This window comes from Lutra lutra, chromosome 1, assembly GCF_902655055.1.
Source record: "Lutra lutra chromosome 1, mLutLut1.2, whole genome shotgun sequence".
Taxonomy (NCBI): domain Eukaryota; kingdom Metazoa; phylum Chordata; class Mammalia; order Carnivora; family Mustelidae; genus Lutra; species Lutra lutra.
This window is the reverse complement of record NC_062278.1, coordinates 6,025,028-6,038,759: the sequence shown is the minus strand read 5'-3', so window position 1 is coordinate 6,038,759 and position 13,732 is coordinate 6,025,028. Positions and strand designations below refer to the sequence as shown.

Sequence of the window (13,732 nt, the reverse complement as noted above, 5' to 3'; positions counted from 1 at the left end):
CTTTAAGGACAACCCTAAAGACAAAATAGAGATTAACACGGTTACCAAAGTAAAAACTCTTACAACCTCTGTTTTTAAAAAAAAAAAAAAAAAGGCTCCAAAGAAAGCTCCCACAAAACTAAAAGCAAGCCTGCAAGCCCTGGGACAACGGACCTACAACTCATGGCTGACTAAAGGAACCTAGAGAGATGAAGAATTCTTACAAAATGGTAAGACAGAAAGTAGGAAAGCAGGTAAGATATAAAAAGGCATTTTCAGAAAAGATAAATTATCAACAGCTGCAGAACAAACTTCCTTAAAAAAAGTCTAGCATGTTAACTGCTGGGTACTATCCTTATGAAGGATTTTATCTTGTTTTTTTTACTTCTACGATGGTTTAATACCAAAGTTAGGAAGGAAGGATTACTGGTTTAAGAAAAGCCCCACATCAGCACTTTTACTACATCTTTACATCTTTAAAATATCATGAATAAGGCTGAAAAATCATCTGGTATCTTCTGTTTCTGTAGCTAGGCAACTTAAATCTTATTCATCAGCCTGCTCAACTGTTCCTTTTTCAGAAAACACAGATACCATCCCAAAATGTTCTGATATCCTTGTTTTTACAGGCTGTGGCTTGCTCAATCACTAAAGCACTGAATTTGACACAAGGTCAATGTCCTTTCCTTCAAGAATTAACTCATCTTCCCTGGCTTGAAATACAGAACAAGCAACACCTGGCCATATCCAAACCCACAGATGAGTGTATTTTTCACTCAAGAAACTTCAGATTTCCACAAGAGAACTGTTCTTCTGAATAACAACGCTGCCTGCCGGGGAAGGGAGCATACACAGACGTCATCTTGTAAAGGAAGCGCAGTGTAATAATGCCCTTGATCACCTCGTGTGCAGAACTACAGACAGCAAGGACAGTGGACAGCTCTGCTCTCATTCCCACCAGTCGTCACTCGGAGCCTTTTTTTCTTCCAAGGAGACTAAGTTCTATATCGATGTGACTGAAGTCTCTTCTCAGGGTTCCCTGGGGCCCTTCATAGTAACACCGTGTCATTTAGAGTGATGTTGACATCTTCTGAAATGTCAATAGTCCTGATTGCTGACAATGGTCTTCATTCTCGCAGTAGATGTGCCAAAGAGCTATGCAGGTTTTAAGACTGATGGCAACCACTCTTTCCTCTGATCCTCTTATGGCTTCACTTCCTTCTTCATCCTTCAAGCCATATGTCACCCCATGGACAAAAGCTGTCCCTCCCCACCACCCTTCCCAATCCCTTTCACCTACGTGAATTTGTATTACAGTAACTTGCCTGCTACTTCTAGTTACCCCCTAGAGTGTAAAGCCCCAGGAAACCAGGAGCTTTGTCCATCTCACCACACTGGTCTCCCTGGAACCTTGAATACAATAGGCTTTCATTTACTCAATAAATGCATCCTACATTCCTGAATGACTATCACACAAAGTGGGCTTGCTGCTGGGTCTACCCCTTACGAATATTACCTCACTGAAGTTACTTATCCCTTCCAGTTTCACCTCCAAACAAGAATTCACAATACAGACAAGGGTAACAGGATTGCTAAAAGTAAATGAAATTATACACTGAACCTCAACTCTTGAGTAGTATTTGGCAAAAAATGACTCAAACATTAACTACTGAGGGACGCCTGGCTGGCTCAGTCAGAAGAGCTTGGGACTCTAGGTCTCCCAGTCATGAGTTCGTGCCCCACCGTGGGTGTAGAACTCATATTTATATATAAATAAACTTTAAAAAAAAATTTTACTCAACAGTTAAGTTTCTAGAGATTTATGACAAGTGACAATTATAGAAGATGTAAATAAATGCACAGATCTTACTTTGGTATGCATAGAATCACTAACAGAAAAAAAACCTAGAAACCAACCAAATGCCCAACAAACAAAAGGTTAGATAAAATTATCTAGAGAATGGAAAGGAATTCTCAAAATATTATCTTTTTAAAGATCCTATTTTTAAAGGTCCTATTTTGGGGGACGCCGGGATGGCTGAGTAGGTAAAGCATCTGCCTGAGGCTCTAGTCATGATGCCAGGTCCCAGGATGGAGCATCCCCTATAGCCCCTAGGGCCCAGCTCCCTGCTCAGTAAGGAAGGAGCCTGCTCTCCCTCTTCCTTCTGCCCCATCCCACCTCTTGCTCTCAAAAAAAAAAAAAAAAAAAAAAAGACCTTATTTTTGTTAGAGTATATGCATGAAGAAAATGATACACCTCTAGTTTTCATGATTTTTCTATTTTTTTCTTTGCTTTTTGCCATTTTCTAAATATCCTACAATAAAAAGCAATTTTTTATTTAATATTAGGACACTTTTGGTCAGATTACACAGAAAAGACTAATGAACAAATTACATCGATTTTCAGATACCCCTGCCCCAATAAAGACCACTACCAACACCAAGATCCTCAAACATTTACATATAAATATGGGCAAAATTTAGTATCGGCAAAATGCAGGCTTTACATTGGGGCTCTACCACAGGTCTTTCTCAACAAGTTTCTCAATGTGGAATCCAGCCTGAAATATACAAATGGTAGTGTTAACTAGCAAGTACTTGAGTAAGGGGGTAGTAGACTCTTCCTGACCCTCAGGCAATGTGGTTAAAAGTACAAGCTAGCTCCACCTAACTAGTTATGCGATCCTGGACAAGGTACTTTCTAGAACTTCAGATTCGACATTCGCAAAAAGAATAGGTAATACTGCACACTTACGGGGGTGGGGGGGGGCGTGTGGGTGGCTCAGCCATTAAGCGGCTGGGCTCAGGTCATGATCCCAGGGTCCTGGAATCAAGCCCCGAATTGAGGCTCCTTGCTTGGTGGGAAGCCTGCTTCTCCCTCTCCCACTCCCTTTGCCTGCGTTCCCTCTCTTGCTCTTCGCTACGTCTCTCTGTCAGATAAATAAATAAAATCTTAAAAAAAAAAAAAACAAAAAACTGCACACTTACAATGTACAAGATACACGTCTAAGTCTTTTAAGGTTTTGACTAATTTAATTCTTCACTACCTTAATGATAATAGCTAACATGTACATGGTGATTTCTACCTGACACTGTTCTAAGTACTTCACACACAGACTAACTTCCTATATCCCCAAACTACTCTGCATTTTACAGATGAGAAAACGTAGGCACGGGCATTAAATAACTTGCCCAGAAGCAAAGATCTAAGAAATGGCAAAGCTAAAAATAACCCTGGCTGTCTAGTTCACAACTCTCCAGCATCTCTGGATCCCTGCAATCGGCTCTACTGCATCCTAATAAAAATGCCAAGTAACAAGATAATCAAGGAATGTCTGAAGGGGTTTAGAGCCAAAGTGGCCCCTAGAAGTTTTTAAAGCCAAATACATGCAGACTGATTAAAATCAACACAGAGAATTTCTTCTAATAGTTAAGAGCCTCCCATCCAGATCTCATTCACCTACCCCATTACAGTAACAAGCAGAGTGTCTGCCCAATCCTGAGTACTGCACTCGGAATTCATCCTGTGCCGCTATGGTTATTACCTAACTGTAACACAAAAGTTTTGTGTTCAAAATGTCACTTTCACATTACTACATAATAAAGGAAAGAGTGTCAATATCGCTGAAAGATTCTACTTTGTACCTTCCTAATGAAATGGCCTAAGGAACTTTAAAAAGGGGGAGGGGGGATGTACAACTTTCATGTATCTCACAGCCATTCCAGTGCTGAACGCTGCTCTGACCTACAAATGAAGCACACGACTCAGAGAGATTTTAAGAAATCAAAGATCATAGAAAAAAAATCATTTAATAACCAAATTGGTGATGACTGGTTCTCAACAGGAAAACATACTAAGCATGAAAACACCCACATTAATTCTTTCAATGAACAGAGAGAGCCGACTATGTGCCAGGAAGCACAAGTGAAGTGTACCCACAGAGGACTGCAGACAGTTACATGTCCCACGTAATTCTGTTAAGTTGAAAGTAGTCACTTACTTCAACTACTAAAAGGAGAGAGTACATGAGGATAGCGCTCTCACCTTAACAATGAGAACAGGTTGGTCTAGCTTGCAAATAATTTTTAAACCCATCAAAGACCTGAGAAAACAAGTCGACATCAACTACACCCCAGAAACTGGTGAGCCCTTCTGTGACCAGAAAGAATCACAGCTGCTTTCACCCCTAGCAGGGAGGCAGGAAAAACTGACCACAGATGAGAACAAGGAAAAACCTGCCAAGCTTTTACACTTCAGTCACCTGTGGGCTGGCATGTCCGTTGCCTGATGAGAATTCCAATGGCCCTAAGTCAGGGAGTGTCGACACCACCCCAATTCTCCCCACGGGCCTTCACCAACTGCACAGGCCCCAAAACGGGATGCAGAGCAGCTGGGGAAGACCCAGTCCACTACAAGGGCACTCCAGAGGCCCTCTGAAGGCTCGGGGTAGCAAAACAGAGTAGAAAGCCAAGGGCCCAACTGGAGAGCAAAGAGATCTCGGCAACCAAAAAGCTGGCAACTGGGCTAGAAAACAGAGCAAGCTCTTTCAAGGTTTGGGGAAGCTGGCAGCCGGGCTCTAAAATATAGGCTTCTCTGGGGAGTTCCAACCCTGTGCTGAGCTCCGTGCTGAATGCGAAGCCTACTTAAAAAAAAGAGCTAGAGGGCTCACCCGCTCGCTAAGGAATCTCACCAGGGCCCAAACCCCAAACTCTGCTGGAAGGTAAAGTCCTGATCCAGTCCTTAAGCTACATGAAGCTAGGGCTGAAGTGAACCAACTACGGCTCAACAGAACCCAGACCACCAGACAGGACACAAATCAGATGCACCCAGCTCCTCACATTAAGAACGTGAGAGAAAAAGGGTGCATCCCTTACTGGGGCTAACTGTATTACCTCAGCCTCTACTCTCTAATACAAAATGGCCCAGCATACTTCAAAAGATGATGGGATACATGAAGCCAAATGCGACCCATGATCAAGAGAGGCAGTAGTCAACAGTGGACCCAGAGAAGGCCCAGAGGTTGAAAATGCTCAGCCATTATCTCTCAAAATATTTCTTCTGTCCCATTCTTCCATTCTTTCCATTTAGGATTTTAATTACACATTAGACAGTTTGATATCCCACAGATTCAAGAGGCTTGAACAACCTCAAGCAGAATAAATGCAAAGAAATCTATTCATTTAGGTGCATGTACTAGGCAACTTCTGATGTGGCCTCCAATGATCCCCAAATACTGGTTACGGACAACCTGGTGAAATCCCAAATCCCCTCCCCTTGAGTAAGTTACTTCTAACCAACAGAATACACTCAACACTGAGGGGATACCATGTCCATTATTAGATTACAAAAGACTGTGGTTTCTGTTTTACTAGCAGACTATTATTCCCTAGTCAGCTTTCAGCTCTTGATGGTGTGCCAGCTGCGTTGTTGGATAGACAAGTGGCAAGGAACTTAGGGCAGCCAACAGACAACTAGAACCGAGACTCCTCAGTCCCACAACCTGAGAACTAAATCTAGCCAAAAACCGGTAACACTGCAAACAGACCCTTCTAAGTCAAGTCTTCAGCTGAAGCCTCAGACCTGGCCAACACCTGGACTGCAACCTTGCTATCAGCTCGGCTGCTCCTGAACTTCTAGTTTACAGAAACTCTGGAATAATAATAAACCTGCACTGTTTGAGCCACTAAGTTTTGGGGTAACCTGTCATGCAGGAATAGCTAACAACTATAACACATCACAGTAAAACTGCTGAACATCAAAAACAAAATGAAAATCTTAAAAAGCCGTCAGAAAAAAAGCATCATACTGAAAGAAGAAACAGTAAGACTGCCAATTTTTCAATATTAATGTACTGAAAGGGAAGGGGAAAAAAAGAAGAAAGCACCAACCGGAATTTCACCTTTAAAACAACTTCTAAAAACAAAGACAAAACAAAAATGTTTCAAACCAAAAAAAATAAATAAACAAGAAAAAGGAAAACCAAAGCCACAGCCAACAAAACCTCATTAAAAGAAATAATGCAGTAAGTTGTCCAGACTGAAGAAAAATAATCACAGATAAGATACATGGGAAGATAGGAAGGAACTAAAAATACCAAAAAAAGGTAGACAGTGGGTAAACAAATGAGTATTTATTTTCTTTTTTAAGATTTTATTTATTTGACAGAGAGAGACACAGTGAGACAGGGAACACAAGCAGGCAGAGTGGGAGAAGCAGGCCTCCCGCCAAGCAGGGAGACCAATGTGGGGCTCGATCCCAGGACCCTGGGACTCTAACCTGAGCCAAAGGCAGACATTTAACAACTGAGCGACCCAGGCGCCCCAAGTATTCACTTTAAAACAACAGCAGTAACATCTGGAAAAATTTATAACATACGTAAAAGTAAAATATGATAATATCCCAAAGGAGAGGAGAGTAAGAATTAAGTTTTAATTTCATTTATTTGGGAAGTGGTAAAGTAACTAACATAAATGGTCAACAATTATTGTAACTTCCAAGGCAACCACTAAAATAATAAAAGGATATAATACCTAAAAAGAAAGAAAAGTATAAAAATTAATCCAAAATAGAAGAAAAATAAAGAGATGGGAACATATATAAAAGATACTTGGTAGACTTAACACAATTTTAAGTATTTTTATTACTTAAAGACTCCAAGTAGAAGACTAATAAAACTATATGCTGTTTACAGGAGACATACTTAGAAAATGAGAACATGGAAAAATACTTGCTTTACTACAAGTAAAAGGACAGAAAAAATGCACTATGCCATCAGTAACAGAGAGAAAACAGGGCTGGCTGTACTAAGGCCAAGTCAGACTTTGAGGTGAGAAGTTATGAGAGAACATTTCCTAATTTTTAAAAAAAAGGTTAAATTCAGGAAAAGGCAAAACTATGGAAACAGTAAAAAGATCAGTGGCTAGGAGGGAGGGAAGGACAGCCAGGCAGAGCACAGGCGTTTTAGGGCAGTCTCTCTATGATACTGCATTAGTGAGTATGTGTCATTTGTCTAAACCCACAAAACTCACAACACCAAGAGTACGCACTGTAAATGTAAGAGAACTCTAATGTAAACTATGGACTTGGGTGATTACGGTGGATCAAAACAGGTTCATCCACCGCAGATGTACCATTCTGGGGGATGCGGAAAATGAAGGAGGCTGTGCACTTAGAGGGGACAAAGGAAGATGGGAAATCTCTATCATCTCAACTTTGCTATGAACCTAAAACTGAGGTTAATTTGCCAAATGGCAAAAATCTGCAAAAAATTAGACAATGTGAAAGGAAAAAAATTCACATGACTTTTGTCTCATGCAAATAACTGTTACGATTAGGAGAGCCTCTGAAAACAAAGTAATTAATAACTATCCTCTTTCAAAGCAGTACAGCTGGGGTGCCTGGCAAGCTCTCAGTAGAGCATGCTTTTGATGTGAGAATACTGAATTCAAGCCCTACGCTTCATGGAGAGCTTTCGTAAATAAAATAGCACAGTCAAGGCTAAGTGACTCATAGGTAACAATACCACTATCATTATACAGCACCTAGGTAGAGGGTACCACTAGAGTTCCCCATCCCACAATGTGTTCATCCATTAATGGGTAAATACCAGGTATCATTCATTCAGACCTAAGAGCCAACAGAGACCGTATTTTGTTACCTCATTTAGACCCTACAAATGTAAATGAAGCAAAGGGGAAGTCTACCCAATTAGGACTTTTCATCCTACCAACGTTGCTACTTGTAAGTGCTGATCATTATTGTGTGCCAGGCATTGTAAGCCATTTTTTTTCCCATGTTTACAACAATGCTTTGATAAAATTACTATTATCTCTGGGGCGCCTGGGTGGCCCAGTTGGTTAAACATCTGCCTTCAGATCAGGTCATGATCTCCTGGCCCTGGGATCAAGCCCAGCGTTGAGCTCCCAGGTCACTGGGGAGTCTGCTTCTCCCTCTCCCCCTGCTCAGGCTCTGTATCTCTGTCAAAGAAATAAATAAAATCTGAAAAAATAAATTACTGTTATCTTTGTTACAAAGATCAAGAAACTCAGGTAGATGGGGCGCCTGGGTGGCTGAGGCGTTAAGCGTCTGCCTTTGGCTCGGCTCAGGATCCCAGGGTCCTGGGATCGAGCCCCACACGTCGGGCTCCCTGCTTGGCAGGAGGCCTGCTTCTCTCTCCCACTCCCCCAGCTTGTGTTCCCTCCCTTGCTGTCTCTGTCAAACAAATCAATAAATTAAAAAAAAAAAAAAAAAGAAAGAAACTCAGGTAGATATTAGAACATCTAGAAAGCAGCACGAGTCAGGATTACAGTCCAGATACCTGGCACAAATATCCAAGTTTCTAATTTCTATACCACTATATTGCTGGACTGTAACTTGTCATCATACTGCCATCATCATTAAGGGGTCCCAAATTATCAAGGAAATGCCTATAGAACAACAGATCTCTAGAGTCAACTACAAGGGAAATGCAGAATTCAGACAGAAAGAGATTAGCTGTGTCAGTATCCTACAATTACAACAGTGGAGTCAGTCGCAATACAATTATCCAATACAAAGTTGTTTTTGCTTGAAATGGGTAAATAAGTAGCCTTGCTACAAGAAAGGCTCAACTGAACCCTCAAGTAAGTCTAACAGTGCACCTAAATTCTAAGTCTTGGTTTATAATCTACCGTAACTGGATTCCTTAATGCAGTAGGGAGCTCACAACAATAATACCGCTCTCCCCCTGGGTTTGGGCAGTTAATTCATAACTGAGGGAGATGGACAAATAAGACACAAGAAATAGAAAAATGCATTGATACATTTGTGCAAATTATTCTGATATAGTAAGTGGTTTTGTAATGACTAAACTATTTTTAATATTTGGTAGAGTAAAAAGAGTTATTTATTATGATGAATTCAAAATATATTTACAAGTGTTAACTTTTAGGGGCGCCTGGAGGGCTCAGCCATTAAGCGTCCGCCTTTGGCTCAGGTCATGATCCCAGGGTCCTGGGATCTGAGCCCCACATCAGGCTCCCTGCACAGCTCTCACTGTGTCTCTCACTGTCAAATAAGTAAATAAAATCTTTAAAAAAAAAAAATGTTAACTTTTAGAAATATTACACTTAGATTTGACAAAGTTTGCAATCTTGTGGTGGCTGAAATAATCATCTATTTGTAGTACAGTATGAAATACTCAAGGAAATTTAATTAAGACAATTAAGTGATGTTAAATGCCTTAAGATTGAATTCTTATCGCAAATGAAGTCAATAAAAAATAAAATATACTTGTTTCTAGAAATACTACTGAATCTATAAAACTTGTAATGATTGAAAGATTTAAGAAAAATGACTATTTACAACTCTAATAAACTTTGTATTTCTATATAAATAACTTTAATTCTTTTCCTTAAAGGCCTACTAAACATTTAAAGAAAAAGCATAATGACAATAAATTCTCTAACAATAGGCTCTAATGTAAGGATTTTTTTATTTCATTTACTGGTTAAGGAAGACAGTGGCCTACAATGGCGTGTTACTCAATTATTGAGTCTACCCAATCGCATTTGCCTTATTTAAACATGCTCCTCCTTTACAAATTAGGTCCTTCCTCACTCCTGTGCCCCATTCTACAGTTCCATTTCCTTCTTCCTCTTTCATATTCACCACCTATAAATCATGAACACCCCAATTACATTTTACAAATTCACAGGCCCAACTGCTAATGCAGATAAGTAGTCTCAATTCTCTCAAGAAATATCAAAAATACTCTTGCTTCCAAAATACATGTTGGGAGTGAGAACACGGTCCAAGTCTAGGATAAACTGTTTAACTTTGTAAGCAGTGACACTGGAATCACCTATAAGGTTTCAAAAACTAGCAATGTCCACTCTCAAGAGAAAAATTCTGATTTAACTGGTCTGAGACATGGCCTGAGTATCCAGATTTTATAAAGCTCCCCAGATGGCTTTGATCCAAGAATAAAGTCTACTGAAAAAAAAAGAATAAATTTAACAGCACAAGGAAACAAACACCACAAGGGAACTATCAAACAAAACCCCCAAAAGTGAAACATTTTACAGACTGACCAACTCAAGTGTCTTCAGAAAAATCAATGGTACAGGAGAAAAAATTATTAAAGATAAAGAGATGGTGGGGCGCCTGGGTGGCTCAATGGGTTGGGCCTCTGCCTTCAGCTCAGGTCATGTTTTCTGGGTCCTGGGAGAGCCCTGCATCAGGCTCTCCGCTCGGCGGGGAGCCTGCTTCCCCCGTCTGCCTGCCTCTCTGCTTACTTGTGATCTCTCTGTCAAATAAATAAATAAAATCTTTAAAAAAAAAAAAAAAAGAGATGGAAAATAATTTCAGTACAACACATGGACCTTGCCTGAAGCCCAGTTCGAACTAAATATAAATAAAAAGAAATCCAAGCAACAAGAGGAGAAACAAATTTAGCCTAGATACATAAATAAACCTACATATGTATCACCAAAGATTAATATTATTCTTTGGTTTTTAAGTGTGACACTGGCACTGTGGTGGTTTAAGAAACAGCCGTTCAGTTTTTACAAGATACACTTGGAAGAACTGAGAGAAAAAATATAGTATCTAGATTTACTTTAAAATACTTCAGCATAATAACCAATAAAATAAAGGAATGTCTGGAATTTGCTTTAAAACAATACAGCCTGGAGTGCCTGGGCGGCTCAGTGGGTTAAAGCCTCTGCCTTCGGCTCAGGTCATGATCCCAGAGTCCTGGGATCAAGCCCCTCATTGGGCTCTCTGCTCAGCAGGGAACCTGCTTCCCCCCTCTCTCTGCCTGCCTCTCCGCCTGCTTGTGATTTCTGTCAAATAAATAAATAAAATCTTTAAAAACAAACAAACAGACAATACAGCCTAAGGGAGGGAGCTAACAGATGCAACATTCTTTGCTAATCACTCAAGCTGATAAGGAGTACCTAGTGGATGGTTCATTACTCTTATTTTCTATGTTTGAAGATTTTCACTGGTAATTTATTTAAAAAAAAAAAGGAATACTTCAAACAGCAGCCAAAATAAAGGTAACAAATTGGCAACGGGATTCATTACGTTATTATTTGTGTATATCTGAAATACTGCTTAATTTTTTAAAAAAAGTGGAGTTAATTTGGAGAACTAGAAGCTACTCATACTCGGACAAAGAGTAACTCTCCTGTATACAAGAAGCTCATCTTCTGTCACTTAGTTCTAGGAGAAGGTAGAGGCGGGGGAAGAAGGCAAAGGACAAAGAAGATACACACCATACTCAACAAGGCAGGTGATGAGACCACCTGGCTCACAGCCATACCACAGCAATGTATTGCAGATTTGGGGTAACTTTATGCAGAATTTAAAGTAGGATTTTAAGCAATTCTAACAGAAAAGCCAAAAACGTAATATTTTAAAAGTTTTCCAGTAGTTATGGCAGTTCAAAATTTGCATAATTATCTCCTCCACAGCACAAATGCACTGTCAATAATGCTCTTCTGCTTCCCTGATAACACTGTTTTCTCTCACCAGAAGGTTTAAAACAAATAGTTCTTCAAAACGTTTCCTAGACTTAATTCTGCTATGATGCAGAATTTTTAGAACTCACTTTCTTGGAAATACTATTCCCTTTTAAGTGTTTGCTTCAAAAAACCACTACATCAATAAATATTAAAATTCGTGACTGAAACAGAATCCTTTCTCCGGACTTTCTCAATAATACTTAACCGTTCATATACAGATGAAAAATCCCCTTGTTTATTTTTTGTCCTTCCGTTTAATCCAAGAACAGTGATCATATTCTACTACCAAATCCTATTACAGGTATTAGAACTGCGGTAAAAGATCACGTAGGGGTTATTTTGCTCATACGAGATGCAGATACAGCCTGGCAACTCAAGAAATCCTTTCTCCTAACACACGAGTTGGCAAAAATATTTTCCTAAAGAATGTTTTATGTCATAGGGCAATCCAGTGCACAAGACCGAATTCTAGAACTGTGAGAGCAACTCAAGAGTTGACAAGGGGCGATGGAAAGTGTAGTCTACGCTAACGGTGCCCCGAAAGCAGAAACGGCAGAGCTGGGGCCAACGCTAAGCTTCGTACAGCAAGGTCAACACAAAAATTCGTCAAAGTAAGTTTTCTAAGGCACTCAACAAGTATTGTACAGTTTAGAGAGGCAAAAGTACTGGAGGAGTGGCATACTGTCACAGCAGCAGGAGTTTTATGACGCTGCAGAGGGAAAAGAAAAACACGCTAAAGAGAGGACCATTTCTCCACCTTTCAGAAACCAACGATTCTATTCCTAAGGAACAAGTGGTTAGAGGAGCTGGGCGGGGCAAAAGAGGAAAGGCCAATCAGAGGTCGAGTTACAAGTCGGGTACGAAAACAGAAGGATGAGAGCAGCTCGCTGAGTGGCTGGAGCCCCGCCCGCGCGCACGCGCGCCCCCCGGCAGTCACTAAAGGCAGCAACACCTGGGGACCCACCCCACCGCAAACCGCGGCGCAGGGTCGCCCCCACCTGCCGCCAGCACCCACCCCCGCCCGGGCCATTTCCTCCCAAAACAAACCCGGCCGCCCCACAACAAAACCTGCCGAGGAGTCCCGCTCTCCCGGGGTCGCCCCCGAGCACAGCTCGGCCGCTTCGGCCCAAGAGCAGGAGCCCCGACAAGGGGGCGGAGAGCGGGTGCTCGGAAACACGGGGATGGAAATGTCAAAAACCTCACCAATTCCTCGTAGCTCCTGTTGTGCTCGTTGCCCTCCCAGTCCAACCTCTTCGGCAGCAACTGCAAAGGCACGAGACGCACACGAGTGACCACCGCGCGGGGCCGGGCGGGGGCGGGGGCGCGGGGGGCCGGGCAGGGGGCGGCGGGGTGGGGAGCTGGGCGAGAGGCCCCGGCAGGCTAGGGAGGGGGCACGAGGGGACGGGGCGGGCGTGGCGGGCGCCACGAAGCACAGACCTGGTACTGCTCCAGCTCCTGCACCAGCACCTGCAGCCGACGAGACGCGCAGTTAGGGGGGCGGGGGACACCCGGGTCCACCCGGCGCCCTCCACCCGCGACCCCAGGCGGCGGCGGCGGGGCCGGGCCGGGACGCGGCCGCCGCCGCCCGCGGGGCCCGCACTCACCTGGGCGGCTCTTCGACACGGGCCGGCCGATAGGTACCGGGCGATGAGGAAGTACAGCTCTGCGGGAAGACGGGGAGTCGGGTCAAGAGCGGGCGCGGCGGCGGGGAGGGGGCCGCGGCCGAGGCCGGGGGCGGCGCGGGGAGGGCGCGGACGGCGCGTCTTACCCGACTCGATGAGGGGCACCGGACGTCGGGCGGGCGAGGGCTCCGCCATGGCCGGGCGCGGGGCACCGGGCGGGAGCGGGCGAGCGAAGCGTATAGGCCGCGCCGAGGCCTGAGCGGGCCGGCGTCCCTCTACCTCTGGCGCGCCGCCGCCGCCGCCATGCCGTGCGCGCCGCCACGCCGATGCCTCCGCGAAGTAGTCCCTCCGCGGGAGAGAAAGTAGTCCCCGCCGCGGCGACCGCCCGGCGACCCCGTCCGGCCGACGGTGGGGCCGTGACCAGAGCGGCTGGCTGCGCCTCTTTCTCCCCAGTGTCAGGGACGCCGCGACGGGAACGTGGAGGGTGGGCGAAGGCCCGGGCCCGGGCAGGCGGCGGGTGGGGGCGGGGAGCGCGCGTGGCCGGGATCCCTGCGCGCGGTGAGGCGGCGCCCGGCCATTGTGAGGCGGTGGCGCGGCGGCCGGGCTCGCGGCTGGGCGGGCGC

At 43.7% G+C, this 13,732-nt stretch overlaps 1 protein-coding gene across 3 annotated transcripts in view; it reads right to left on the bottom strand.

The window, feature by feature from the left end:
* BRWD1 (bromodomain and WD repeat domain containing 1) overlaps positions 1-13,129 on the bottom strand; it is a 115,043-nt gene extending 101,914 nt beyond the window's left edge. For all 3 annotated transcript variants that reach the window (XM_047719871.1, XM_047719878.1, XM_047719885.1), the window contains exons 1-3: positions 13,092-13,129; positions 12,925-12,954; positions 12,691-12,750 (exon numbers count right to left, since the gene is read on the bottom strand). The gene's annotated coding sequence lies outside the window, so the exon portion shown is untranslated. The remainder of the gene's footprint in view (positions 1-12,690; positions 12,751-12,924; positions 12,955-13,091) is intronic.
* Positions 13,130-13,732: the final 603 nt, after the last annotated feature.